Source organism: Heterodontus francisci, chromosome 9 (assembly GCF_036365525.1).
Source record: "Heterodontus francisci isolate sHetFra1 chromosome 9, sHetFra1.hap1, whole genome shotgun sequence".
In the NCBI taxonomy this organism is placed as follows: Eukaryota; Metazoa; Chordata; class Chondrichthyes; order Heterodontiformes; family Heterodontidae; genus Heterodontus; species Heterodontus francisci.
Genome location: NC_090379.1, coordinates 120,763,013 through 120,779,356, shown reverse-complemented (window position 1 = coordinate 120,779,356; position 16,344 = coordinate 120,763,013). Strand labels below are relative to the sequence as shown.

General features: G+C 44.6%; 1 pseudogene; it reads right to left on the bottom strand.

The window, feature by feature from the left end:
• The window catches only part of LOC137373408 (zinc finger protein 721-like), an 80,573-nt pseudogene that overhangs the window by 38,326 nt on the left and 25,903 nt on the right, over window positions 1-16,344 (bottom strand).

Sequence of the window (16,344 nt, the reverse complement as noted above, 5' to 3'; positions counted from 1 at the left end):
GAGAAAGTTAAAGGCACATTTATTAAATAATTATCTTTACTACAAGCTAACACGGATACGGGGATTTCAGTTAAAACTAGAGTCCGTTTGATTGTCAAGAAAAGTCCAAAACCTAGAGATCACCGATTAGAAATGCCAAATAGGGGGAGGAGCTGTTGGAAATATCTCTTCTCTCACAAATTTCTTCTTTGCACTCACAAAGGTAAATGGAGGTAGCTTGATTTCACTGAAGTCACTAATTTTTAGATGGAGAGGAAAAGAGCAGAAGTCAGACGTTCCTGCTGTTTTTGCAGCTTGTCCTTTTTTGAAACACAAACAAGAAATGCTGGCAATACTCAGCAGGTCTGGCAACATCGATGGAGCGAGAAGCAGATTTAACATTTCGGGTCAGTGACCCTTCATCAGAACTCTCCACAGATGCTGCCAGACCTGCTGAGTATCTCCAGCATTTCTTGTTTGTGTTTCAGATTTCCAGCATCTGCAGTATTTTGCTTTTATTTTGTCCTTTTTTGATTTTTCCTTCAGGAATTTTTGAAGCGTGGCCTCTTTTTAATTTTATTTGCTGAAAAGGCTTTAGAGAAAGAAGTCAATGCAGCTTGAAGGCATTTCTGTGCCTTCTTGCAAGGAGGTCTCAGACAGAAGTGTCCAGGCAGCCTGACGGCAGCTGTGGAAAAGACAGGCTGTACCCTCAAACTGTTAGTTTCAAATTGACGCAGGCTGAATAGTGTGGCTCATGGACAAGCTGTACCACATGATCTCTCTCCATTTTAACAATTAGAATATAGAAGTAAAAACTTAAAACAGTGGTTGACATAAATACTCAAATACACAAAACACAATTTACAAGGGGATTCTCATCTATTCGTGACACCTTTACCCCTCAGGAAAAAATTAATTCTACTTCATTTTTTTCTTTATATGTTTTTCGTTAAACAGAAATAAAGAAGTAAAGAGGTATTCATTCATTCCCTCATTCACACTTAAAGGTTTGCTGAAATCTGGGGCAAACTTTCAGTAATCAATACAGCACCATATTGTTTCCCCAAGCTGCAGAACATTAGTGTCTAATACAGGGCAATGATTTCTGGAATGCAAGTTGTCAGCAGACCTTCCTGGTTTCAGCATTTCTTCCCGATTAGTGTCAGGTACAAGTAGTGACAGAACTAGCAGGAAAAGAGCAAATCCCATTCTACCCTTGGTTCAATGTCTCCAATTTTTTGTTCTGATTGCTTGACACTATTCTAATAAAATTCAGTTAGGTCTGTGTTCTTTCTGTGGCTGTATCTACAAGCAGATTCACCAAGCCAGGTGGGCTCATTGGTGGATTCAGATCCATCTCCATCCCAGGTAGGAACAGAAGATGCGCAGGCCTTTGATGAATGTGCTCCTGCTCCAGGTACTCTCTCTTTGTACGAGTCCCCTAAGACCTCTTGAAGCACACATGTAATTACAGATACTGCTTCAGTGGACAGCAAGTCAGGATCACCCAGGGAAAGGCTTGATCGTGTCATCTTTGTAGGAGTGTTTTCTCACAGCTCTGGAAAGTTATGGACTATGGAGGCTGGTTCCACTTTCTGACTGACCATTGATGTTGTATTTGCTGTATGAGCACTAGTCTGCTAACAGGTCAGATGCGCACCTTGGACTGTAGACTGTAGACACATGCTCTGCAGGGTGGTAAGGAGACTGCAGGGGAATAGCAGTCTGTACAGATCCATTCGGCTTCGGGACCAGGACAACAGAGGAGCTCCAATCACTTCTGCTCAACTACATCCTTATCCAGCATGTACCGGATTTCATGTCTAACATGAGCTAGCTTGTTGGGGCTCAACCGGCAGGGGTCCTGCCTGACTGGTGGCGTGTCTTCCACATCCACTCCATTAACTGTTAAGGTGGTACGCCCTGGCTGATCTTTACAGCTCTCTTTGAATTTTTCCAGCAGGGTGGACATGTTCTCCCACTGCTTTTGTAATAGGGGTGTCAGCTGGGTGGTTAAGTCTTTCAATACTTCTGTGTTTTCTAGTCTGGTAGCCGAGGGTTCAACCAGGGTCTGCACCTCCATGACTGATTATAAAGGATTATAAAACGTTATAAACTATTATAAAGGGCTGTAAAGGATTATATAGGATAATAAAGCATTATAAAGAAATGTTTTATTCGTTTATGGGATGTGGGCATTGCTGGCTAGGGCAGCATTTATTGCCCATCCCCAATTGCCCTTGAGAAGGTGGTGGTGAGCTGCCTTCTTGAATCACTGCAGTCCATGCAGGGTAGATACACACCCACAGTGCTGTTACGAAGGGAACTCCAGGGTTTTAGAGTCATAGAAACAGGCCCTTCAGCCCATTGTGTCTGTGCCGGCCATCAAGCACCTATCTATTCTAATCCCATTTTCCAGCACTTGGCCCGTAGCCTTGCATGCTATGGCGTTTCAAGTGCTCATCTAAATACTTCTTAAATGTTGTGAGGGTTCCTGCCTCTACCACCCCTTCAGGCAGTGTGTTCCAGATTCCAACCACCCTCTGGGTGAAAAAAAGTTTTCCTCAAATCCCCTCTAAGCCTCCTGCCCCTTACCTTAAATCTATACCCCCTGGTTATTGATCCCTCTGCTAAGGGAAAAAGTTTCTTCCTATCTACCCTATCAATGCCCCTCATAATTTTGTATACCTCAATCATGTCCCCCCGTCAGCCTTCCCTGCTCTTAGGAAAACAACCTTAACTTATCCAGTCTCTCTTCATAGCTGAAATGCTCCAGCCTAGGCAACATCCTGGTGAATCTCCTCTGCGCTCTCTCCAGTGCAATCACATCCTTCCTCTAGTGTGGTGACCAGAACTGTACACAGTATTCCAACTGTAGCCTAACTAGCATTGTACACAGCTCCATCATAACCTCCCTGCTTTTATATGCCTCGACTAATAAAGGCAAGTATCCCATATGCTTTCCTAACCACTTTATCTACCTGGGCTGCTGCCTTCAGTGATCTATGGACAAGTACACCAAGGTCCCTCTGACCCTCTGTACTTCCTAGGGTCCTACCATCCATTGTATATTCCCTTGCCTTGTTAGTCCTCCCAAAATGCATCACCTCACACTTCTCAGGATTAAATTCCATTTGCCACTGCTCTGCCCATCTTACCAGCCCATCTATATCGTCCTGTAATCTAAGGCTTTCCTCCTCACTATTTACAACACCACCAATGTTCGTGTCATCTGTGAACTTACTGATCATACCTCCTATATTCACGTCTAAATCATTAATGTACACTACAAACAGCAAGGGTTCCAGCACCGATCCATGCGGTACACCACTGGTCACAGACTTCCAATCGCAAAAACAACTCTCAACCATCACCCTCTGCCTCCTGCCACTAAGCTAATTTTGGATCCTATTTGCCTAATTGCCCTGGAGCCCATGGGCTCTTACCTTCTTCACCAATATCCCATGTGGGGCCTTATCAAAAGTCTTACTGAAATCCATGTAGACTGCATCTACTGCTTTACCCTCATCTACACATCTAGTCACTGCCTCGAAAAATTCAATCAAGTTAGTTAGACACGATATCCCCCTGACAAAGCTATGCTGACTATCCCTGATTAATCCCTGCCTCTCTAAGTGGAGATTAATCCTGTCCCTCAGAATTTTTTCCAATAGTTTCCCTACCACTGATTTTAGAGGTCAGGTATTTCCACCTTCTGGCAAACACCCACCAGTTGACTGGGCTTTGTTTTGGGTAATGGTTCCACACAGTCTATCAACATTTGTTCAAAGGGTTCGCCAAATGCTGGAATGGGTTTGTGGGGGGGTTTAATTGTTGCCTGGGATTTGCCTGCAACATGGCAAGCATGGCAGGTTTTGCAATATTTAGCCACATCAGACTGGAGGCGAGGCCAGAAAAAGTGTTTACTTACCCGGGCTAAAGGTTTCTGAGTACCCGCATGTCCAGCCATCGGGATAGCATGGGCTATTGTTAAAATCTCTGGCCGGTGTTTTGGGGGCAGTACGATCTGGTGGAGCACTGTCCACTTCCTCTCCACAGGTCTCCCAGGAGGTCTCCACTTCTGCATTACTACCTCATCTTGCAAGTACGAACACTTGGGGATCGGGGTGGCCTCTGCCTCAGAACAAGCAGTCTGTGCAATGCACTTTATTTCAGGATCTGCCTGTTGGGCATTAATTAAGGAGGCTCAGCTGAGTACCTCCTCTCATTCAGATAGATCCTTAAAGAACATTTCAGCTAACCAGACCTCCGGCTCATCCAGCTGGGGCACTGGTTCCCTTTCCACTAATCTGGCCTGTCTGGCTTGGGACCGAGTCACTACGCAGTCGGGGAAGATCCCTGGTACTTCCTCTTGTAGTTGTTTGGCTTCCCTGGTTGGTCTAGGATCAGAGGGGTTGCAATTATCTTGCTGCCAGCCAAATCATTTCCCAGTCGGAAGTTTATCCCCGCTACCGGTAATTCTGGGACAATTCCTATGGTGACGGGGCCTGAGACTAGGTCGCACTGTATGTGAACTCGATAGAGGGGAGCAGACAGGTAACCTCTTCCTCCTCCACTGATCAGGGCCTTGGTTTACATGGAGGTTTCAGGGGAAAGGCTTGTGCTGTTCTCGAACATTAAGGACTGAGTCACCCCTGTATCCCTGACCAAGACAATGAACTTTTTCATCTCCTGGGAAGAGTAGGGGGACACTGTTCCTTCGAGGACAAAACTCCGGGGTATCCTCCTTGGGACTGCCCTTGTGGAGATGTATTAGACCCACTGGCTTTCCATTTAGCCTCCAGACTCCTGGCCTGGAGTGACCCACTTTGTTGCAGTGGGAGTAGACTGGTCTCCGGGGTTTCTCTTTGTGGGCTTGGGGTGGACTCTTTGCACCCTCACTTGTATTCTCCTTTCTAGGTGTGGCTCCCTTTCAATCCCACTCTCCCTTCTTATCCTCCCACTGTTTTTGGGGGTGACTTTGTAAGGATCTGCCAGACTTGCCAGGCCTATGCATGAGGTCATAGATATCGGCAGTGACTGCAGCATCTCCAGCTGTGCGGACTCTCTGCTCCTCTAAGTGCATTCTCAGGTTGGGGAGGAGGGTGGGGGGGGGGGAGGGGTGGTGGTGGTGCAGGCAATTTTTGAATTGCTCCAGCAATATTAGCTCGTGTAATTCTTCATAGGTGCGCTGTATTTTTACAGATCTGACCCACTGGTCGAAAGCGATTTGCTTTCGCCTTTCAAATTCCAAATAACTCTGCATGGGTTTCTTTCGAGCATTCCTGAATTGCTGGTGAGATGCCTCTGGGGCCAACTCATAAGCACTAAGGATGGCAACTTTGGTCTGCTCGTAATTAGCAGACATTTCAAGGGTCAGCCTAGAATGGACATCTTAAACCTTCCCTGTTAACTGACCCTGAATGATGAGGGCCCACATTTATTGTGGCCATCGTAGCTGTCCCACTACCTTCTCAAAAGTGGCAAAAAAGGATTCCACCTCACTCTCTTCAAATTTTGGTAGGAACTTAGCATACTGAAGCACCTCAAAGCCTGATTCTGGGTTGGGGAGGTTTGGGCAGTTACCGGGTGAAGAGATTTTCCCTCACAGCCTCCAACTGTCTCGCCTTTCTCTCTGCTTGAGCCTTCAGCTCCATTTCCAATTTCTGCAGCTGGAAAACCCTTCCTCTCTCTCTCTTTCTCTGTGCTTTTCTCTTTCCTGAAACTCCAGTTTCATTCTGCTCACAGGAGATGGGACAGTTTCAGGAAATAATTCCTCATCTACCTGTTCTGGAATGGGACTGTGTCCTAGATGTTCAGCCAGCACTTTTAGGACCTCCATTCGTCTCACTTTGCTGGGCAGTTTCACTTGTATCACCCTAACTATACTTTTCACCAGTCTGTACTCAGGTTTGCCAGCATTTCAGCAGTCATATCACCTAGCTCCAAAAACATCTTTGAATCAAAATGTGCCATTTTCTAGTGTTAGAGTAATAGAGTTTTGCTGCAATTGTTTGTGTCTTAACAATCTTTTCAGCTACCAGATTTTCCAATCAGTTTATTTGGGATGGGAACCTTTGCAAGGATCAAAGGAGGGAGGATCAAAGACAAGAACAAAAGACAGTAAGGGGAATAAGAGAAGTGATAGGCAGAGAAATCAAGGGCCAGAATCAGACAGGGCCACAGTGAAAAATAGTGGGAAGGGAACAAGTAATGTTAAAAAGACAAGCCTTAAGGCTTTGTGCCTGAACGCATGGAGCATTCGCAATAAAGTGGATGAATTAATTGCACAAATCAATGTAGACGGGTATGATATAGTCGGGATTACGGAGACATGGCTGCAAGGTGACCAGGGATAGGAAATGAACATCCAGGGGTATTCAGTATTTAGGAAGGACAGACAAAAAGCAAAAGGCGGTGGAATTGCATTGCTGGTTAAAGAGGAAATTAACACAATAGTGAGGAAAGATATTAGCGCTGACGAGGTGGAATCTGTATGGGTAGAGCTGAGAAACACTAAGGGGCAAAAAACGTTAGTGGTGGTTGTATATAGACTCCCAAACTGTAGTGGTGATGTTGGGAATGGCATTAAACAGGAAATTAGAGATGCATGCAATAAAGGAACGTCTGTAATTATGGGTGACTTTAATCTGCAAATAGATTGGGCAAATCAAATTAGTCACAATACAGTTTAGGAGGAATTCTTGGAGTGTATACGGGATGGTTTTCTAGACCAATACGTTGAGGAACCAACTAGAGAACAGGCCATCCTGGACTGGGAATTGTGTAATGAGAGAGGAATAATTGACAATCTAGTTGTGAGAGATCCCTTGGGGATGAGCGACCATAATATGATAGAATTCTTCATCAAGATGGAGAGTGACGTAGTTGATTCTGAGACTAGGGTCCTGAATCTTAGTAAAGGAAACTACGAAGGTATGAGGTGCGAGTTGGCTATGATGGATTGAGAAACGTAACTTAAATGGACAATGGTGGAAAGGCAATGGTAAACATTCAAAGAGCGCATGGATGAACTGCAACAATTGTTTACTTCTGCCTGGCGCAAAAGTAAAATGGGAAAGGTAGCCAAACCATGGCTTACAAAGGAAATTAGAGATAGCATTAAATCCAAGGAAGAGGCATATAAATTCACCAGAAAAAACAACAGACCTGAGGATTGGGAGCAGTTCAGAATTCAGCTATGGAGGACCAAGGGATTGATTAAGAAGGGGAAAATAGAGTACGAGAGCAAGCTTGCAGGGAACATAAAAACTGACTGTAAACGTTTCTATAGGTATGTGAAAAGAAAAAGATTAGTGAAGACAAATGTAGGTCTCTTGCAGTCAGAAACAGGGAGATTTATTATGGGGAACAAAGAAATGGCTGACCAACTAAATGCATACTTTGGTTCTGTCTTCCCAAAGGACACAAATGTCATACCAGAAATGTTGAGGAACACAGGGCTTAGTGAGAGAGAAGAACTGAAGGAAATCAGTATTAGTAGAGAAATGGTGTTGGGGAAATTGATGGGATTGAAGGCCGATAAATTCCCAGGGCCTGATGGTATGCATCCCAGAGTACTTAAGGAAGTGGCCCTAGAAATAGTGGATGCATTGGTGGTCATCTTCCAAGATTCTATAGACTCTGGAACAGTTCCGACAGATTGCAGGGTAGCTAATGTATCCCCACTATTTAAAAAGGGAGGTAGAGAGAGAGCAGGGAATTATTGGCCAGTCAGCCTGACGTTGGTAGTGGGTAAAATTCTAGAGTCCATTATCAAAGATTTTATTGCACAGCACTTGGAGAACAGTGGTAGAATCGGGCAGAGTCAGCATGGATTTACAAAAGGGAAATCATGCTTGACAAATGTACTAGAATTCTTCGAGGATGTAACTAGTAGAGTTGATGAGGGGGAGCCAGTGGATGTGGTTTATTTGGACTTTCAGAAGGCTTTTGACAAAGTCCCAAATAAAATTAAAATTTTTAAAATTGTAAAATTAAAGAGCTGGGATTGGGGTAGTGTATTGTGGTGGATAGAAAATTGGTTGGTGGACAGGAAACAAAGAATAGGGATAAATGGCTATTTTTCCGAATGGCAGGCAGTGACTAGTGGGGTACAGCAGGGATCGGTGCTAGGATCCCAGCTATTCATAATATACATAAATGATTTAGATAAGGAAACTAAATGTAATATCTCCAAATTTGCAGATGACACAAAACTGGGTGGGAGAGTGAGTTGTGAGGAGGATGCAGAGAGGCTTCAGGGTGATTTGGACAAGTTGAGTGAGTGGGAAAATGCATGGCAGTTGCAGTATAATGTGGATAAATGTGAGGTTATCCACTTTGGTAGCAAAAACAGGAAGGCAGATTATCTGAACGGCTATAAACTGAGAGAGGGGAATATGCAGCGAGACCTGGGTGTTCTCGTACACCAGTTGCTGAAGGTAAGCATGCAGGTGCAACAGGCGGTAAAAAAGGCAAATGGTATGTTGGCCTTCATAGCGAGAGGATTCGAGTACAGGAGCAGGGATGTCTTGCTGCAATTATACACAGCCTTGGTGAGGCCACACCTGGAATATTGTGTGCAATTTTGGTCTCCTTATCTGAGGAAGGATGTTCTTGCTATAGAGGGAGTGCAGCGAAGGTTTACCAGACCGATTCCTGGGATGGTGGGACTGACGTATGAGGAGAGATTGAGTTGGTTAGGATTATATTCACTAGAGTTCAGAAGAGTGAGGGGGGGAATCTCATTGAAACCTATAAAATTCTAACAGGACTTGACAGGGTAAATGCAGGAAGGATGTTCCCGATGGTGAGGGAGTCCAGAACCAGGGGTCGTGGTCTAAGGATACGGGGTAAACCATTCAGGACTGAGATGAGGAGAAATTTCTTCACCTAGAGAGTGGTGAGCCTGTGGAATTTGCTATCACAGAGAGCAGTTGAGGCCAAAACATTGTATGTTTTCAAGAAGGCGTTAGATATAGCTCTTGGGTTTAAAGGGATCAAAGGATATGGGGCGAAAGCAGGAACAGGCTACTGAGTTGGATGATCAGCTATGATCATAATGAATCGCGGAACAGGCTCGAAGGGCCTACTCCTGCTCCTATTTTCTGTTACTCTTTTAATTGCTGATTCAGCTTGTATCTTGTCTGACATGGGTTTATCACGAACTTGAGCTCCCAATTTCTTGTTACAAACAGGTAGTTAATTGAATAAAAAAAAAATTCCCTGCATTTTCCACCACCTGGCTGTAAACAGATTATGTTTGAATTTTTCTCTCCCTTAAATCCTGACTTGTAAATGACCGCAATAACACGGTTGTTAAAGTTAAAACAAAGAAGTCGGGTTTATTAACACACACTCAAACCCGGGAAGGGGATTAACTTTGCAACGCATGCATACAACCATACAAGGAAAAGTTAAAGGCATAAAAAAGGCAAGGACTTACTAAGATAATTAACTACCAGCTAACATGGATTTCAGTTAAAACTAGAGTCCTTTTAAAATATCAAGAAGTCCAAAAGGGAGATCACCGACTGGAAATGTAAGATATCCTTTGAGAATACCTATGTTCTTAGAATTTCTTCTTCTGGCACTCAGATGTAAATGGAGGCAGCTTAATTGCTGAAGTCACCTTTTTCTTAGAGAGGAAAGCTAGCAGAAAGCAGGTTTTCTTGCTGTTTTTGCAGACAGTGTCTTTTTAATTTTCTTGCTTCTTGCAGACTGTGTCTTCTTGCAGGGATGTCTCAGAGAAGTATGTCTTCAGGCAGCCGTAGGTTTTGATCTGAACAAGGCAGCTGTGGCTTTGGAACAAGCTGTACCCTCAACTACTACAGTTTCAAATTCAGGCAGGCTGAATAGGGTGGCTCATGGGTCCTGTGACTTGGACTCGTTCAAGTAGCTGTCCCACATGATCTCTCTCCTCCATTTTCACAATTGGAACATAGAAGTAAAAACTTAAACATGCTGTATAAAATGGCTGTTGACATTCATACTCAAATGTACAAAACACAAACTACAGTAGGTTCCCATCTATTCGTGACATTTTGCAGCAGACTTGACTTTATCTCACTCCTGAAGATAAAACCACGCTGACTGACCAACAACCAAAAAACCTGTCATGTTTTCTGACCATCCCAGGTGCTCTGCTACTACTGGACTTGTCCAATCCAAGGAGCGCTTGTCATTTCTCTGCCCGTTACCAGGGTTTCTGCTCCAAGGCTAACCCAAGTCATGTGACAACCAGCAACACTGTTGCCAATCCGGCTCCTTCAGTGTCCTCTTGATGGTTGTCTCTTTTCAAAAAAAGAAACTTAGCCCAACATGTATTCACCTTAACATTAAATACCTTTAACAAAACACAATCACTTTCATAACACAGACCAATGTTTTTGCTGCAGACCAGCAACTTGCCAGCTCCAGATCCTGCACCATTAATTTTAAGCCATGTCAAATGAGCTGTGTCATTTTTCAGGTGGTCTCTGATAAGATATCCCATGAAGACAAAAACATTGGGAATTGGTCTGTGTATACACACACCTCCTTTTTGGCCATTTACAGAAGACTGGCACACTGAAGTCATGAAGGAGGATGCAGTTCCAATGAAACAAAAACAAGAAATGCTGGAATCACTCAGCAGGTCTGGCAGCATCTGTGGAAAGAGAAGCAGAGTTAACGTTTCGGGTCAGTGACCCTTCCGAAGAAGGGTCACTGACCCGAAACGTTAACTCTGCTTCTCTTTCCACAGATGCTGCCAGACCTGCTGAGTGATTCCAGCATTTCTTGTTTTTGTTTCAGATTTCCAGCATCCGCAGTATTTTGCTTTTATTGCAGTTCCAATGACTTGCTTTCCTGGTTGAAATTCATTTCCACTAAGGTGGAAGACGATAAAAATAAAGATGACTTAAAAACAAGTAAAAAGACCTCCAGGCAGGTTCATGGTTGGCTGGCTTTAAAAAAAACAGAACTGACAGTTCCAATTTTTTTTTTTTAAAGCTGGCTTTTTGGTTAAGGTCGGAGAGGGAGAAGTAAACGGTGGATTTGCAAAACCCCAATATCGGAAATCTGCTATTTAGCAGAAATTTCTTATCCGGAGTTACTTGTGAACATGCCGGTGTTTCAGCTGGATGACCGACTGAGTGAATCTCTTCCCTCACTCTGAGCAAATGAAAGACCTCTCCCCAGTGTGAGTGCGCTGGTGTACAGTGAGATCAGATGATCGCTTGAACCCAGTCCCGCAATAAGTACACCTGAATGGTCTCTCCCCAGTGTGAACTCGCTGGTGTGTCAGAAGGTTGGATGACTGAGCGAATCCCTTTCCACACTCTGAGCAGGTGAATGGCCTCTCCCCAGTGTGAACCCGCTGGTGTCTTAGCAGGTGGGACAATTGAGTGAATCCCTTCCCACACTCTGAGCAGGTGAACGGCCTCTCCCCAGTGTGAACTCGTCGGTGTGTCAGAAAGTTGGATGACCGAGTGAAGCTCTTCCCACACTCTGAGCAGGTGAATGGCCTCTCCCCAGTGTGAACTTGCTGGTGTGACAGCAGGTAGGATGAACTAGTGAATCCTTTCCCACACTCTAAGCAGATGAACGGCCTCTCTCCAGTGTGAGTACGCTGGTGTTCAGTAAGACGAGATGATTGCTTAAATCCAGCCCTACAGTGAGAACACCTAAATGGTCTCTCGTCAGTGTGAACACGTTGATGGGACATAAGTTCAGCAGAACTTTTATAGCAATTCCCACAGTCTGGACATTTAAAAGGTCTCTCGTCAGTGTGAACTCGTTGATGTGCCAGCAGGTCGGACGAAGTAGTGAATCTCTTCCCACATTGTGAGCAGGTGAATGGCCTCTCCCCAGTGTGAATTCGCTGGTGTGTCAACAGGTGGGATGACTGAGTGAATCCCTTCCCACACTCTGAGCAAGTGAATGGCCTCTCCCCAGTGTGAACTCGCTGGTGTGTCAGCAGGTTGGATGACCATGTGAATCCCTTTCCACATTCGGAGCAGGTGAACGGTCTCTCCCCAGTGTGAACTTTCTGGTGTGTCAGAAGATTGGATGACTGAGTGAACCCCTTCCCACACTCTGAGCAGGTGAATGGCCTCTCCCCTGTGTGAACTCGCTGGTGTCTCAGCAGGTGGGATGAACTAGCAAATCCTTTCCCACACTCTGAGCAGGTGAATGGTCTCTCTCCAGTGTGAACTTGCTGGTGTGTCAGAAGGTTGGATGACTGAGTGAACCCCTTCCCACACACTGAGCAGGTGAACGGCCTCTCCCCAGTGTGAATACGCTGGTGTACAATGAGTTCAGACGATTGCCTGAACCCAGTCCCACAGTGAGAGCACCTGAACGGTCTCTCATCAGTGTGAACACGTTGATGGGGCATCAGTTCAGCAAAACTTTTATAGCAATTTGGACATTTAAAAAGGTCTCTCGTCAGTGTGAACTTGCTGATCTCTCAGTAGGTGTGATGAAATAAGTGAATCCTTTCCCACACACAGTGCAGGTGAATGGCCTCTCCCCAGTATGAACTCACTGGTGTTTCAGCAGGTTGGATGATTGAGTGAATCATTCCCACACTCGGAGCAGGTGAATGGCCTCTCCAGGCTGTGACTGCGTAGATGAGTTTCCAGCTCAACTGGATAATTCAATCCCTTTCCACAATCCCCATATTTACATGGTTTCTTCCCAGTGTGACTGTGCTTGTCTCTCGACAGGCCAGATGATTGGCTAAAAGCTCATCCACACACACAACACGTGTACAGTTTCTCCCCACTGTGATTGGTGCTCTTTCCTTGCAGGTTCAAAATCTGGTGATAGTCTGATAAATTAGGTGACTCATTCAGATCTGATGTCTGCTTTGTATTTCACAGCTGCAAGTCCTTCCTTTCTAAAATCCTGTGAAATTGATGTAAAACAGAAAAAGACTGTGAGAGCAACCAAAAAAACACAAAGGCAGGTTGTGAAATGGAGCTCAATGGAGCTGGTAATTTATGGGGGGCAGCACTAGGAAAAAGTCACTATGAAAGTTGCTGGATTGACGTACAACCCCAACAGGTTCAATAATGTCCTTCAAGGAAGTGAACCTGCAACCAGTCTGGACCTACAAAAGACTCTGCCCTCAATGGGAGGAGAGAGAGGGAGGGAGAGAAGAGGGATTTTATACATGTACAACTTGACCAGAACCTCCCAAACCCTCAACTTCCATCATCTAGTAGGATCAGGGTAGCAAGTGTATGTGAACACCATCACCTCCAATTTCCACCTCCAAGTCACACACCATCCTGACTTGTCTGACATTCAGTACTGGATGAACAGAATTTTCCTCCAATTAAATATTGGGAAGAACGAAGCCATTGTCTTCAGTTCCTGCTACAAACTCCACTCCCTGGCCACCAACTAACTCTCTCTCCCTGGCAACTGTCTGAGGCTAAACCAAAAACTTTGGTGCAATATTTGACCCAGAGATGAGCTTCCGACTGCTTATCAGCACCATCACTCACACCACCTATTTCCACCTCTGTAACATCGTCCAAATTCACCACTGCCTCAGTTCATCTGCATCTGAGAATTACATCCATGCATTTCTTAACTTTCAACTTGACTATTCTAACACACTCCTGGTCGGTCTCCCACATTCTAACCTCTGTAAACTTGAGATCATCCAAAACTCTGCTGCCCGTTTCTTTACTCGAAACAAGTCCTGTTCAACCATTACCACTGTGCTCGCTGGGCTACACAGACTCCCAGTTAAGCAGCAGCTCCATTTGAAAATTCTCATCCTTGTTTTCAAATCCCTCCATGCCCTCATCCCTCACTATCTCTATAATCTCCTCCAGCTCTACAACCCTCCGAGAGATCAGGGATCATCTAATTCTGGCACCTTGAGCATTCCCGATTTTCATTGCTCCACCACTGGTGTCCGTGCCTTCAGCTGCCAACACCATAAGCTTTGGAAATCCCTCCCTAATCCTCTCTGCCTCTTTACTTTGCCTTCCGTGATTCAGACACTTCTTAAAGCCTAGTTCTTTGACCAATGTTTTGGTCATCTGCCCTAATATCACCTTATGTGGCTCAGTGTTAAATGTTCCCGTGAAACGCCTTGGAACATTTTATTAAAGGCACTACATAAATACAAGTTGATGTTAACTTGGACATACATCACCGTTCCTTCATCATCACTGGGTGAAAATCCTGTAACTCCTTCCCTAACACCATTGTAGGATCACCTTCACCACACAGACTGCAGCGATTCAAGAAGACGGCCCACCATCACCTTCTCAATGGGCAACTGGGGATTGGCAATATATGCTGGTCTGGCTAGTGACACCCAGATCCCAAGTATGAAGCAAAAAATCTGTATATTTAAAATGGATTGAAAGCCTCTACAGAAATACTTGTTAGCAAAACAATAGACTTTTACATTGAATGGTTGGTGCTTCTTTAGCAAGCTCATCTTCCCTGGAGTCTACCTCCCTTGACAGTCTCACACTGGAAATAGTTGGGCCCTACTGAGCTCAGAGGTACTCAGGGTTAAACCCAGTAGCTTCGCCTCCAGATCAAACTGATGCAAAAAAATGACCTACACGGGTCAGGGACCGACTTCCACATCCAACACCCACCCTGATACAAACTGGCTCTTACTTGGTCTGTCTGTATTTCTCAACTCAGTTCTGTACGCAACGCCATTAAAACAAAAGCTGGAAATCTGTGGCGTTTCTGCAGCCGCAGTCATGAATCCAGGCTGATGAGTTGCCTTCCTGGTGCTACAGTCAAGGATGTCACTGAACGGTTGCAAAGCATCCCGAAGAGAGGGGTGGAACAGCCAGCAATTGTGGTCCACATTGGTAACAACGCCATAAGTAAGATGTGGTCCGACAGAGAGTTTAGTGAGTTAGGTAAGAAATTGGCAAGCAGGACTTCAAAAGTTGTAATCTCCCAGATTACTCCACATCCAAATGAATATAGAAATAGGAGGATAGTGCAGACAAATGCATGGCTGGAAAGATGGTGCAGGAGGGAGGGTTTTAGATTCCTGAAGCACTGGGACCAGTTCTGGAGAAGGTGGGACCTGTACAAGCCGGATGGGTTGCACCTAAACAGAGCTGGGACAAATTTTCTTGTGGGCTGATTTGCCAGTGCTATCAGGGAGGGTTTAAACTAACTTGACAGGGGTGTGGGAATCAGGAGGAAATATCAAAGGAATACCAAGGTGCACAGAATACTTGAAGAAATAGAAGGCACTAGATTAAATTATTAGGTGGGGTCAGAGTAAGGGAGAAAGTAATAAAGTCTAAATCAGGGTTAATGTGCATGTATGTGAGTGTTGTGAATAACATTGGTGAGTTACAGATGCAGACTGACATGTGGAAATATGATTGTGTCTTTAACAGAGACCTGGTTCAAAGAAAGGCAGGTCTGGGTATTGAATATTCCTGGATACAAGGTGTTCAGGAAAGATAGGAAAGGGGAAAATGGGGAAAGGTGGTGGTATTGATTAAGGAGAGCATTGCAGTGCTGAAGAGAGAGAGGATATCCCAGAGGGGTCGAGGACAGAATCAATTTGGCTAGAGCTAAGGAACAAAAAAGGTGCAGTTACATTGCTCGGTGTTGTCTATAGGCCACCAGCTAGTGGGAAGGACATGGAGGAACAAATTTTCAAAGAAATTACAGAGAGGTGCAAAAATCATAGGACAGTTATAATGGGGGCCTTGAATTATCCAAACATACACTGGGATAGTAGTAGCATAAAGGGCATTGAAGGGCAAGAATTTCGAGAATGTGTTCAGGAAAGTTTTCTACAGCAGTATGTTTCTAGTCCAACAGAAAGGAGGCACTACTGGACATGGCTCTTGGATCAAGTATCAGTAGGAGATCATTTAGGGGACACTGATCATTGTATCATAAAGTTTCAGCTGACTATAGAAAAGAACAAAGAACAATCCAGAGTAAGATTAATTAACTGGGGGAAAGCCAACTTCAATGGGGTAAGAACAGAGCTGGAATGAATAAATTGGAGTCAAAGGTTGGCAGGAAAAACAGTAGCTGAACTATGGGCCACCTTCAAAGAAGAGATAGTTCGAGCACAGTCAAGGTATGTTCCCTCGATGAGCAAAGGTAGAGTGAACAAATCCAGCTCTCCCTGGATGACAAGAGGGAGAGATTAAGATAAAGAAGTGTGCTTATGACGGATGTCAGGTATAAAATACTATTGAGAACCAGGCTGAATGCAGAAGGTCCAGAGGGGAAGTGAAAAAGCAAATAAGGGAAGCAAAGAGAGAGCATGAAAAGAGACTGGCAGCAAACATTAAAAGGAATCCCAAAGTTTTTGATAGACAAATAAATAGAAAAAGGGTGGTAAAAGGAGGA